This window comes from Saccopteryx bilineata, chromosome 4 (assembly GCF_036850765.1).
Source record: "Saccopteryx bilineata isolate mSacBil1 chromosome 4, mSacBil1_pri_phased_curated, whole genome shotgun sequence".
Classification (NCBI taxonomy): Eukaryota; Metazoa; Chordata; class Mammalia; order Chiroptera; family Emballonuridae; genus Saccopteryx; species Saccopteryx bilineata.
In genome coordinates this window covers 272,691,344-272,704,136 of record NC_089493.1, presented here as the reverse complement: position 1 = coordinate 272,704,136, position 12,793 = coordinate 272,691,344, and the positions used below count along the sequence as shown (strand labels likewise).

The following is a 12,793-nucleotide window of genomic DNA, read 5'->3' as shown; positions in this document are numbered from 1 at the left end:
GGCGCAGTGGATAGAGCGTCAGACTGGGATGCCGAGGACCCAGGTTCGAGACCCCGAGGTTGCCAGCTTGAACATGGGCTCATCTGGTTTGAGCAAAAGCTCACCAACTTGAACCCAAGGTTGCTGGCTCGAGCAAGGGGTTACTCGGTCTGCTGAAGGCCCACGGTCAAGGCACATATGAGAAAGCAATCAATGAACAACTAAGGTGTCTCAATGGCAACAAAAAACTAATGATGGATGCTTCTCATCTCTCCATTCCTGTCTGTCTGTCCCTGTCTATCCCTCTCTCTGACTCTCTCTCTGTCTCTGTTAAAAATAAATAAATAAATTAAAAAAAAAAAAAAAATTAAGTTGTTGACCTGACCAAGTAGCTCAGTTGGTTAGAGCATTGTCCTGATGTGCCAAGGTTGTGGGTTCCATCCCTGGTCAGGGCACATGCAAGAATCAACCAACAAATGCATAAATAAGTGGGACAACAAATTGATGTTTTCCTCTTTCCCCCTCTCTCCCTCCCTACCTGCCTCCCTCTCTCTCTTTCTTTAAGTTGTTTGTTTTCTTATGGTTGAGGTTTTTGAGAGCTTAATATATTCTGGATAAAAATCTTCTGATATGTAATTTCCAAGTAATTTCTCCCACTCTCGAGCTTTTCTTTTCATTTTCTTAACAGTGTCTTTAACATTAAACAAATGTTTTAAGTTTTGATAAATCTACCTTGTTAATCCATTATTAATTGTTTGGTGTGTGGTTGAGGTGGTGGTTTTTCTATTTTCTTTCTTTTTTTTCCAGCACCATATATTCTCTTCTTTTGTTCTCTGTTTCTGTTCTTCACCAGTACACAGTATTATGTATTTGTTAGTGTAGCTTTAGAATGTTTTGAAATTAGTGTGTGTTCTGTTTTGGCTTTTCTAGTTACTTTACCTTTCTGTATTAATTTTTGTTACCATCTATAAAAAATACCACTAGTATTTTGATTAGAATAGCATTGAATCTATAGATCAGTTTGAGGAGAATTAATATCTATATTGTCTTCCAGTCTGAACACAGTTTCCTTCTATATCTATATAGGTCTTTGATCTATTTTAATGTATTATAATTTTTAACATACAGACACTACAGATATTTTGTTAGATTTATACCTATGTATTGCTGGACCTGTGGTGGCACAGTGGATAAGGCATTGACCTGGAACACTGAGGTTGCTGGTTTGAAACCCTGGGCTTGCCTGGTCAAGGCACATATGGGAGTTGATGCTTCCTGCTTCTCTTCCCCTTTTTTTTCTCTCTCTCTCTCTCTCTGTCTCTCCTCTCTAAAATGGATAAATAAAATCTTTAAAAAAAAAAAGGAGTTATACCTATGTATTTTCTTTATTTGTGTGTATATGCTGTTGTCAATAAAACAAATATTTTTACTTTCAATAATTCATTGTTATTCATATAGAAATACAGTTGTTTTTTATACATTGATCTTGTGTTGTATGACCTCATAAACTCACATTAATTTTAGGAAGTTTTGTAGATTCCTTGTAATAAAGCCCATCCAAATAAGAACAGATAGAGCATCAGCCACCATTACTTGCATTTGGCACAGACTAAAAAGGGACTCTAAAAGGAGAGAATAAAAGCTTTATTATGGGAAAAAGGAAAAGCCTAATGTTATCCTAATTGGAAGTTGTTGGCATGGTGAAGCTGGAAGCAGACCTAACTGGAAGTGGAACATTTTATGAGACTGGGTAGGGGAGCATATTTTCCTTTCTCTGGTTGGTCGTAAATTGGAAGTGGAGCAAAATTAGGGAAGCTGGCAATTATTGATCAAGTTCTGGCTGTTTGGATATGATGGCTACAGAAGTTGTGCTTTGGCTTCCTGGACTGGTTGCTGCAGAGGTATGAGGTTCTGTTTCTATAAGGTCTACCGGAGAGTTCTGTCCGTTTTTGGAATAAAACAAAATACAAATTTTTCTTACCATCAATAAACTTTATTAAATAATATAATTTCCATTATTATTAATAATTTCTTGCCAGCATGAGGGCAATTTGTATATCCCATTTTTGAAAAATGTTTTATCTTTTGATGCGAAAAATTGAACCAGTGCTTGTTTGATATCTTCTTCATTTTTGAATTTTTTGCCCTTCAAAAAGTTTCGTAAGGACAAAAACAAGTGGTAGTTGGAGGGTGCTAAGTCTGGGGAATATGGTGGATGCGACAGACATGCTTCTGTAGCATTTCTTCCTTGTTGAAATTTGTAAAAATTACAGTGGCGTAAATGAACTTTATCAGTAGCCCTGGGTACACTATGGCTTCACACATAAGACTAACGTGAATCAACTTTGTTTTAGTTAATTTGCTACATCAGTATGTATACATTAAGTGATAAAAATAGAGAGGCACACATGTGCCAAATAAACATGTGCTTACGTGTCGAAACTTGTGATAGAAACAGACAGAACTTTCTGGTAGACCTTATATATATATATATAGGTCTGGTAGACCTATATGTATATATATACACAGACAACAGCCACACCATATATATATATATGGTGTGGCTGTTGTCTGTATATTCCATTCAGTCTTCATTTGGGATATTCTATGTAGACAGTTATGTGGTTTGAATTGTATTTTCTTGCTTTCTTCTCTGTATGACTTGGTTTATTTTCTTCCCTTATTGTACTGGCTAGGACTTCAAACACAATGTAGAATAGGAGTCATGACAGCAGACATATTTGCTTTTGTTCCTGATCTTAAGGGGGAAGAATATATATAGTTCTCACATTGAAGTGGTTAGTTGCACGTTCTTTATAGATGACTTTTATCAGCTCAGAGAAAATCCCTTTTCTTCATAGTTTGCTGAGCATTTTTGAAATCATGAATGGATGTTTGTCAAATGCATTATCAGCATTACTTGAACTCACCATGTGGTTTTTCTCTAGTCTGTTAGTGAGTCACAGTGATAGATTTTTGAGTGTTAAACAAGTCTTTTTGTTTTTAAGAAAAGATATTTATTATTTACACCACTAAAATAGTCCCATAAGAACAATATACACCATGTTCATTTGAAAGGATCAGATTCCTTTCAAATACAAGAACTGTATTAAGCAATACTGTCAACACAAAACAGTGGTCACATTACATATCTGCAGGCTTAAGTATTGCAAATAATTTCCTTTAAGCTTATGGTTATTTTCACTGAAACACAGTGTCTGCACTTAGACAAGATATAGCTAGAACAGAACAAAACCTTTTTGTTCATGCTTTTGATGGCCAAGCCAGAGATTCGTCCCATTTTAAAATGTATTGCCATTAACTGCTTTTATGACAATAGTTTTAGGCAGAAATGTTTCTACTTAGCCACCAAAAAGAAACACTCTTGTTCCTTAATTTCATTCTTTAATCTTATGTTTTCTATTTCTCATACTATAACATATCGGTATCGCAGCTGACATGTTCCAGTATTACCCCAAGAACACTGACACACATACAACCAAGCTGAGAGAGCTCAGAATTTAGAGACGTAAATGGTGGAGTAAAAAGAGAAATTGTGCCCCTGGCCGGTTGGCTCAGCGGTAGAGCGTTGGCCTGGCATGCATGGGACCTGGGTTCGATTCCCGGCCAGGGCACATAGGAGAAGCGCCCATCTGCTACTCCACCGCCCCCCCTCCTTCCTCTCTGTCTCTCTCTTCCCCTCCTGCAGCCAAGGCTCCATTGGATCAAAGATGGCCCGGGCGCTGGGGATGGCTCCTTGGCCTCTGCCCCAGGCGCTAGAGTGGCTCTGGTTGCGGCAGAGCGAGGCCCCGGAGGGGCAGAGCATACCCCCTGGTGGGCAGAGCCTCGCCCCTGGTGGGTGTGCCGGGTGGATCCCGGTTGGGCGCATGCGGGAGTCTGTCTGACTGTCTCTCCCCATTTCTAGCTCCAGAAAAATACAAAAAAAAAAGAGAGAGAGAGAGAAATTGTGACTATGACAATGGAACAAAAAAATTTTTGGTAACTTTAAGCATACCAAACTAGGTTTCTTACTGGGGGAAAAAAATTTTTTTAAAGGAAAAACAGTAATTTTGAGATGGGTTTGGTCTTAGATTTAGCCAAATGACAACACAATAAGGCAGGAACACAAGACATAACTTGTTTCCGAAGTCACAAAATGACACTGTTGAGTATACATTTTTGTCCGCTTTTCTTGTGTGTGTGGGGAAAAAAACTCAGTACTCGATGATGGAGAAAACACTTTTCAAAAGTAACAGTATATTCACATAGGGGAAAAAGATTATTTTTTAGCATATTGCTATGATCTTCAAAAAATAGGAAATTAAATTTACAAAAGAACTGAAAGACCAAGTGTAAGCAGCATCCGCTTCAGTATCCAGCACTATTAGAGTGATTTCTAGCAGAAAAGTAAGAGTTCATGGATCTCAAGTATCTTTAGCAGCGTAATGCCAGCGTAACTTGGAGCTACTGTCCTTGCTTCTTTGAGAGATACCTTTCCCAATATTTGTGATTTAGGTCCAAAAAGTCATCTAATTTTGCTATTTCCTGAGGTACTGAGTTAATTTTAAGAGTTCTTTGTCTTTATCTCGATTTAGGTGTGCTTTCATAAAAGGTCTTATCTTTAGTCCATTCTGTGGGTTCATGAGAAAATTTCTTCCTATGTCATCAAACATAATAGTGTTCTTTTTGCTGTAAAATTCCGAAAACTTTCCCCATATAACACCAAGAGGCTTTACATCTATTAATCCTCTCCTTGGGGCCCTGGCCGGTTGGCTCAGTGGTAGAGCGTCGGCCTGGCGTGCAGGGGTCCCAGGTTCGATTCCTGGCCAGGGCACACAGGAGAAGCGCCCATCTGCTTCTCCACCCCTCCCCCTCTCCTTCCTCTCTGTCTCTCTCTTCCCCTCCCGCAGCCAAGGCTCCATTGGAGCAAAGATGGCCCGGGCGCTGGGAATGGCTCCTTGGCCTCTGCCCCAGGCGCTAGAGTGGCTCTGGTCGCATCAGAGCGACACCCCGGAGGGGCAGAGCATTGCCCCTGGTGGGCGTGCCGGGTAGATCCCCGTCAGGCGCATGCGGGAGTCTGTCTGACTGTCTCTCCCCGTTTCCAGCTTCAAAAAAATACCAAAAAAAAAAAAAAAAAAAAATCCTCTCCTTGGCGCAAGTACTGTTATCATAGCGGCACTGTCCAACATGAAGGTAATCTTATAATTTGCATTTGTACTGACTCCCAGCTCTTTCATTTTTAGCTTCAATCCACTTCATATTTGTTGCGGACCAAATAACAATGTCATAATCTTTATATGCAGATGTAAGGAATTCATGAAGATAGGCCGCATTAATTCTACTCCAGTCTCTGCACAAGGCCTATGGTCAAATAACGTATAATCAACATCTAGTACCAAAAGCTTTTTCCATTCCCTGGGTGGATTCAAAATTTCCACTTTGTACTCTTACTCTGCGAGAAATTTTCAGTAGGTTTTCTTCCCTGTTTTCTACATCAACTACTTCATCTTCAATATCAAAGTCATTGACAACATCGTCATTGTCAGGAGGTGGTCCTAGGACATCTTCCAAGCTCTCCTTACGAGTTCCCATCATCATGATTTTAGTATTTGGTTTCAGTTTGAGAGCTCCAACCTTAACATCATTTTCTGCAGGTTTGCCTTTAAATCCAAGTAACTTCTGTCGTTCTGGGAGCACTCCTGTAAGGGTCTTGAGAAACTGTTTTGAGATTCAGCACAGTATCATCTTCTGAAAGTGTGGTCACTGAGTATTCCTGTCCACTCCGTTTTACGATAATAGGGAGAGCCATCCTTGAAACATGTGTCGAGGCAGATTCTGTTCAGAAATTCCCTGGAGTGCGGCGGCACCGGCGGCAGCGGGCGCGGGAACCGGCCACGGCGGAACAGAGGGCACCGGAAATCTAAACAAGTTTTTTTTTTTTTAAGATTTTATTTATTCATTATAGAGGGGGGGGGAAGAGAGAGAGAAAAAAAGAGGGAGAGGGAGAGAAGGGGGGAGGAGCAGAAAGCATCAACTCCCATATGTGCCTTGACCAGGGTTTTGAACCGGCAACCTCAGCGTTTCCAGGTTGACGCTTTATCCACTGCGCCACCACAGGTCAGGCTAAACAAGTCTTGAATACTGAAAATTAATCCTATTTGGTCATGATGTGTTATTTTTAAATATATTGCTGGATTTGGTTTATAATATTGTTGAAGAGTTTTGTGTCTTTTTCTGAGTAATATTGGTCTGTAGTGTTTATTTTTTTCTTGTGATTCTTTAAATCTAGTTTTGATATATGGGTGATGCTGGCCTTACAAATTAATTGAGTTGAGAAGTATTTCATCTTTTTCTGTTTTCTGGAAGAGATTATGTAGAATTAGTATTATTTTTTCCTTATATATTTGGTAGAATTTGCCAAAGAAACCACCTAGACTTGTTTTTGTTTTCTTTTGTTTCTTAATTTTAAACTATGAATAAGACTATTCAGATTCTCTGTTTCTTCCCAAGTAAGTTTTGACATTTGTGAATTTCAAAGTGCATCGGTCCATTTCATTGAACTTACCAGATATGGGCATGGAGTTGTTTGTAGTGTTCCCTTATTGTCTTGTACTTTTTTTTTTTTTTTGTATTTTTTCGAAGTTGGAAACGGGGATGCAGTCAGACTCCCACATGCGCCCAACCGGGATCCACCCGGCATGCCCACCAGGGGGCGATGCTCTGCCCATCTGGGGCGTTGCTCTGTTGCAACCAGAGCCAGTCTAGCGCCTGAGGCAGAGGCCATGGAGCCATCCCCAGCGCCTGGGCCATCTTTGCTCCAGTGGAGCCTTGGCTGCGGGAGGGGAAGAGAGAGACAGAGAGGAAGGAGAGGGGGAGGGGTGGAGAAGCAGATGGGCACTTCTCCTGTGTGCCCTGGCTGGGAATCGAACCCGGGACTTCCGCACGCCAGGCCGACGCTCTACCATTGAGCCAACCAGCCAGGGCCTCCCTTATTGTCTTTTCAATGTTTATACTTGTCTGTAGTGATAATATTCTTTTTTATTTATTTATTTATTTTAATTGATTGATGGAGAGGCAGGGAGGTAGAGAGACAGACTCCCGCATGTGCCCCCACCACGATCCACCTGGATCCACCAGCAAACCCCCTCCAGGGTGATGCTCCGCCCATCTGCCATCTGCTGCTACTCTGTTGCTCGGCAACCAAGTTATTTTGGTACCTGAGGTGAGGCCATGGAGCCATCCTCACCCAGGGCCAACTTGCTTGAACCATTCCAACCATGGCTGCAGATGGTAGGGACTTCCACATGCTGGGCAGAAGCTCAGTCACTGAGCCAACTGGTCAGGGCCCCGTCTCCATTTCTGATGTGATTATTTAGTGTCTCCTTTCTGTTTGCCTCCCTCCCTCCCTCCCTTAGCCCCCTCTTTCCTTCATCAGGATTTATTGATTGTTTCAAAGAGCCAGCTTTTGTTTTTCTGTTTCCAATAATGCTGATTTGTGCCCTAATTTTACTTTTTTTCCTTCTTTTAATCCTATAAACTTCTCTCTAAGCACAGCTTTAGTTGCACACCATCATTTTTGATATATTTTTACTCTGTTCACAATATTTTCTGTTCTTCTTGAGACTTCATGTTGATTTATGGATTTGTTTAAAAAGTACTGTATGTTGTTTAATTTCCAAATAGTGGGTCCATTTTTCAAATATCTTGCTGTTACTAATTTCTAGTTTAATTATTTTGGTCTGAGGATATGTTTTGTAGGGTTTCAATTATTTAAATATGTTAAGATTTGTTTATAGTATGTTTTGTTTGCAATAGGGTCTACCATGGTGAATGTTCCATGTATATTAAAAAGAATATATATTCTATTTTTGGGTGGGATGTTCTATAAATATCAGATCAGGCTGACTGATTATTCTGTTTAGGTCTTCTGTATTTTTTTTGTATTTTCTATTCTATTAATTACTGAGAGAGATTTGTGGAAGTCTCAGTTTAATTATGGATTCAATTATTTCTTTCAGTTTTACCACTGTTTGCTTCATTTACTTTGGAGTTCTCTTTCTAGATGCATATACATTTAGTATTGTTTTGTCTTCTTGGTTAATTGACTCATTATTATATAATATCTCTTTTTATTACCTGATACATTCCCTTGTTCTGAAGCCTACTTTTTCTTTCTGTAGACTTGGGAGGCTTTCCTTCTCTTGAATTTTTGCAATAGTTTGAGAAGCCTAGCTGTTAATTCTTTGAAAATTTGGTAAAATTCACCCATGAAACTATCCAGTCCTGGACTTTTGTGAGTTTATTTTTTTAATAATTTTTAATTCTTTTCAATTACAGTTGACATACAGTATTATATTAGTTTCAGGTTTACAACCCAGTGATTAGACATTTATATAACTTATGAAGTGATAACCTTAATAATTCTAGTACCCATCTGATACCAGGTATAGTTATTACAATATTATTGACTATATTCCCTATGCTGTACTTAACATCTGACTAACTATTCTGTAACTTCAGTTTGTACTTGTTACTACTCCCTTCACCTTTTCTACACGTTTCTGAAGCCCCTCTCCCATCTGGCAACTATCAAAATGGTCTTTGTATCTTTGAGTCTTTTTCTGGCCTGCCCATTTGTTTATTTTGGTTTTTCAGATTCCACATATAAGTGAAATCACATGGCATTTGTCTTTGACTTATTTTACTCAGTACAGTACCCTCTAGATCCATCCCTGTTGTAGATAGCATTGCAATTTCTTTTATTTTTTTATGGATGAGTCACATTTCATTGTATAGATATATATGTACTGCTTTATCTCTTCTTCAATTGATGGACACATAATTGCTTCCATATCTTGGCTATGGTAAATAATGCTTTGGAGAACATATGGATGCATATCTATATAATGTTTTTTGATTTAGTCTTTTGGATTTCTTCAGATTAATATTTGGAAGTGGAATTGCTGGGTATTTTGTCTTTCATTAGAATCTGCATTTTAAAGTCTATTTAGTCTGATATAAATATTTTCATTTCTTTTTTTTTCTATTTTCATAAAATATCTTTTTCCATCCCTTTACTTTCAGTCTGTGTGTGTCTTTTGGTCAAAGTGAGTCTTTTGTAGATAATATATGTAAGGGTCTTATTTTGCTATAGATTCAGCCACTATATATCTATCTTTTGATTGGAGCATTAAATTTGTTTGCATTTAAAATAATTGTTGATAGACACGTATTTATTGCCATTTTATTATTGATATTTTTTCTTTTTTTTATAGAAAACCCTTTATGATTTCTTGTAGTACTGATTTGTTGGTGATAAACTCCTTTAGCCTTTTTTTGTGTGTAGAAAGCTATCTGTCCGTCAATTCTAAATGATAGCTTTGCTAGGTAGAGTAATCTGGGTGTAGGTCCCTTGCTTTTCATCACTTTGAATATATTTTGTGCCAATCTCTTCTAGCCTGCAAATTTTCTATTGAGAATTCAGCTGATGGAAGCTCTAATGGAAGCTACCTTATAGGTAACAAACTGCTTTTATCTTGTTGCTTTTAAGATTCTCTTTGTCTTTAACCTTTGGCATTTTAATTATTATGTGTCTTGTTGTGGGCCTCTTTGGGTTCATCTTTTTTGGGACTCTCTGCTGTTCCTGGACTTGTGTGTTTATTTTATTCACCAGGTTAGGGAAGATTTCTCTCATTATTTTTCCATGTCGATTTGCAATTCCTTGCTCTCTCTTCTTTTTCTGGCACCTGCATGATGCAAGTGTTGGTACAATTGAAGTTGTCCCAGAGTCTCCATTAATTAACATTTTTTTGAGATTCTCTTTTCTTTTTGCTGTTCTGATTGGGTGTTTTCTCCTACCTTATTTTCTGAATTGCTGGTATGAACCTCTCTTTATCTGCTCTACTGTTGATTTTCTGTAATGTATTCATCATTCTGGTTACTGTACTTTTCATTTCTGACTATTTTTTGTTTGTTTTAACCTCTATTTTTATTTTTTTTTTTTTATTTTTTTTTTTTTTATTTTTTTTTTTTTCTTCATTTTTCTGAAGCTGGAAACAGGGAGAGACAGTCAGACAGACTCCCGCATGCGCCCGACCGGGATCCACCCGGCACGCCCACCAGGGGCGGTGCTCTGCCCCCCAGGGGGCGATGCTCTGCCCATCCTGGGCGTCGCCATATTGCGACCAGAGCCACTCTAGCGCCTGAGGCAGAGGCCACAGAGCCATGCCCAGCGCCCGGGCCATCTTTGCTCCAATGGAGCCTTGGCTGCAGGAGGGGAAGAGAGAGACAGAGAGGAAAGCGCGGCGGAGGGGTGGAGAAGCAAATGGGCGCTTCTCCTATGTGCCCTGGCCGGGAATCGAACCCGGGTCCTCCGCACGCTAGGCCGACGCTCTACCGCTGAGCCAACCGGCCAGGGCTTAACCTCTATTTTTAATGTTTTCCTATCTCCTTGTTGAAGTTCTCGCAGAGTTTTTCTGCCTTCCCTTAAGTTCAGTGAGCATCCTTATAACCAGTGTTTTGAACTCTGCATCTGATTGTGTTCATTATATTTAGTGAGTTTTTTTTTGTGGTTTTATTTCATCTAGCACATTTGTTTGTCTCCTCATTCTGGCTGCTTTTCTATGTCTTTTTGTTGTTGTTTTTGTTTGTTTGTTTTTGTATATGTTAGGTAGAGCTTGGTACATCACCCAGTCTTGGTAGCGTGGCCTTATATAGTAGGTGTCCTGTAGGGTCCAGTGGTACAGACTCCCAGTCACCTGTGCTGGGTACTTTAGGTGCTCCCTATGTCAGCTGTGTGCACTCTCCTGTTGTAATTGAGCCTTGATAGCTTTAGGCACGTCAAAGGGGGGTGGGGTTTACCCCGAGACAACTGGCTGTGAGAACTAGTTGTGGACCAAAGGGGAGGAGCTGCTGTGCAGGGTTAACCCTGTGGAGGAGAACTCACTTCAGTGGGGCTCTGGTGCCTGATGAGTCTGCCCTTTGAGTGTGTTGCCTGTGGAGGTGGTTGGGTTGGGCTCTGGCATGGTCTGAAGCTGGCCAGCAGGTGGGCACCTTGGGGGTACAGGCCAAGATCAGTTGCCACCTGTGCCATGCCCAAGACCAGCCACCTGGCCTGAGCTACAGAGCGATCTGTAGATGGCTGCTACTTGTTCTGGGATTAGAGGTTCTCAGGAGAGGCCAAGCTGTGAACCAAGCAAGGTCAGCTGCCACTAGTGCTGGGCCTGGGACTGCTTAGCTAGAGATGTGGGGCTTACCAAGGCTAGATGCTGCCTGTTTGGAGTTTATGAACCTTTAAGAGACTTTAGAAAAGTCCACATCATGAGCCAGGACAGGTGGTTTATATGGGAAAGCCACTAGAAACAGCTTGAGTGTGCCTGCAAGTTGATTGGAGCATTGTCCCAGGGAATCAACAGGGTGTGTGATTTTAGCCAGGTTAATGGAGACTCAGAAATTGTGCCTGCCTGCCAGCTATGAAGGGAGGGCTTAGCATGGACAATGGCTTCTGCCAGCACCTGTGTCTGGGAGAAAGCTGCCCCTACAGCCCTCAGAAGCCAGATAATTCAGTGTCTCCCGTATGTCCCTGGTGATTTTCAAGGTGTTGCCTCAGCTCTGGAGCTCAAAGCAAATTAGTTGGAGTAAGTTTATGAATGGGCCCTTTAAGAGGAATGCTTGGAATCCCAGCAGTCCTCCATCTTACTCATCCACAATCCTGGCTGCTTTTCACAGCTAGGCTTCTCTTCCTGGCACTGGAACCCTGGACTAGAGGGTCAGGTGTGGGGCTGGGACCCCATGCTCTTCATGGTGTACACACAGCTGAGATATCGCTCCTAATTTCTATCTGCCACACATGGGTGTAGGAGTAGCCTGTTCTGCATCCTGTTCTGTTTCTTTTCCCCTTTTCTCAGTCTTGATATGGCTTCTTCTGTATTCTTTTAATTTTAGTTATAGGACTTCTGTTTAGCTAGATTTCAGGTGGTTCTGAACGATGGCTCTGTGATTTTGATGTGGCAGTGGTAGGATGCAAATACCGCATTTACCTACACTGCCATCTTGAATATAACCGTCAGGAGTTTTTTTATTAATGATTTGATTTTGTTAGTAGTTATTGGTCTGTTCAGATTTTCTGTTTTTATTTAGACTCAGTTTTAGATGATTGTATATTTCTAGGAATTTATCCATTTCTTCCATATTGTCTAGTTTGTAGCCATATACATGTTCATAGTATTTTCTTAAAATCTTTTGTATTTTTGTGGTATCAGCTGTCACTTCTCATTCATTTTTAAAATTTTATTTATTTTTAATTTAATTAATTTATTTTTTACAGAGACAGCAAGAGTCAGAGAGAGGGATAAATAGGGACAGACAGACAGGAATGGAGAGAGATGAGAAGCATCAATCATTAGTTTTTTGTTGCAACACCTTAGTTGTTCATTGATTGTTCTCTCATATGTGCCTTGATGGTGGGCCTTCAGCAAACCGAGTACCCCCTTGCTCGAGCCAGCGACCTTGGGTCCAAGCTGGTGAGCTTTGCTCCAACCAGAAGAGCCAGCGCTCAAGCTGGTGACCTCTGGGTCTCGAACCTGGGTCCTCTGCATCCCAGTCTGATGCTCTATGCACTGCGCCACCACCTGAAAAATTTTATTTTTTAATTGCAGTTTATGTTCACTATTATTTTGTATTAGTTTCAGGTGTACAGCATAGTGGTTAGACAATAATATACTTTACAAAGTGTTCCTGCCAATATTTCAGCTACTCATCTGGCACCATACATAGTTATTACAATATTATTGATTATACTACTCCCTATTCTGTA

General features: G+C 40.3%; 1 protein-coding gene and 1 pseudogene across 1 annotated transcript in view; one reads left to right on the top strand and one right to left on the bottom strand.

The window, feature by feature from the left end:
• The window catches only part of VKORC1L1 (vitamin K epoxide reductase complex subunit 1 like 1), a 93,787-nt gene that overhangs the window by 61,076 nt on the left and 19,918 nt on the right, over nucleotides 1–12,793 (top strand). The window lies entirely within an intron of this gene.
• LOC136336466 (ubiquitin-like domain-containing CTD phosphatase 1) lies at nucleotides 3,971–5,788 on the bottom strand (annotated as a pseudogene).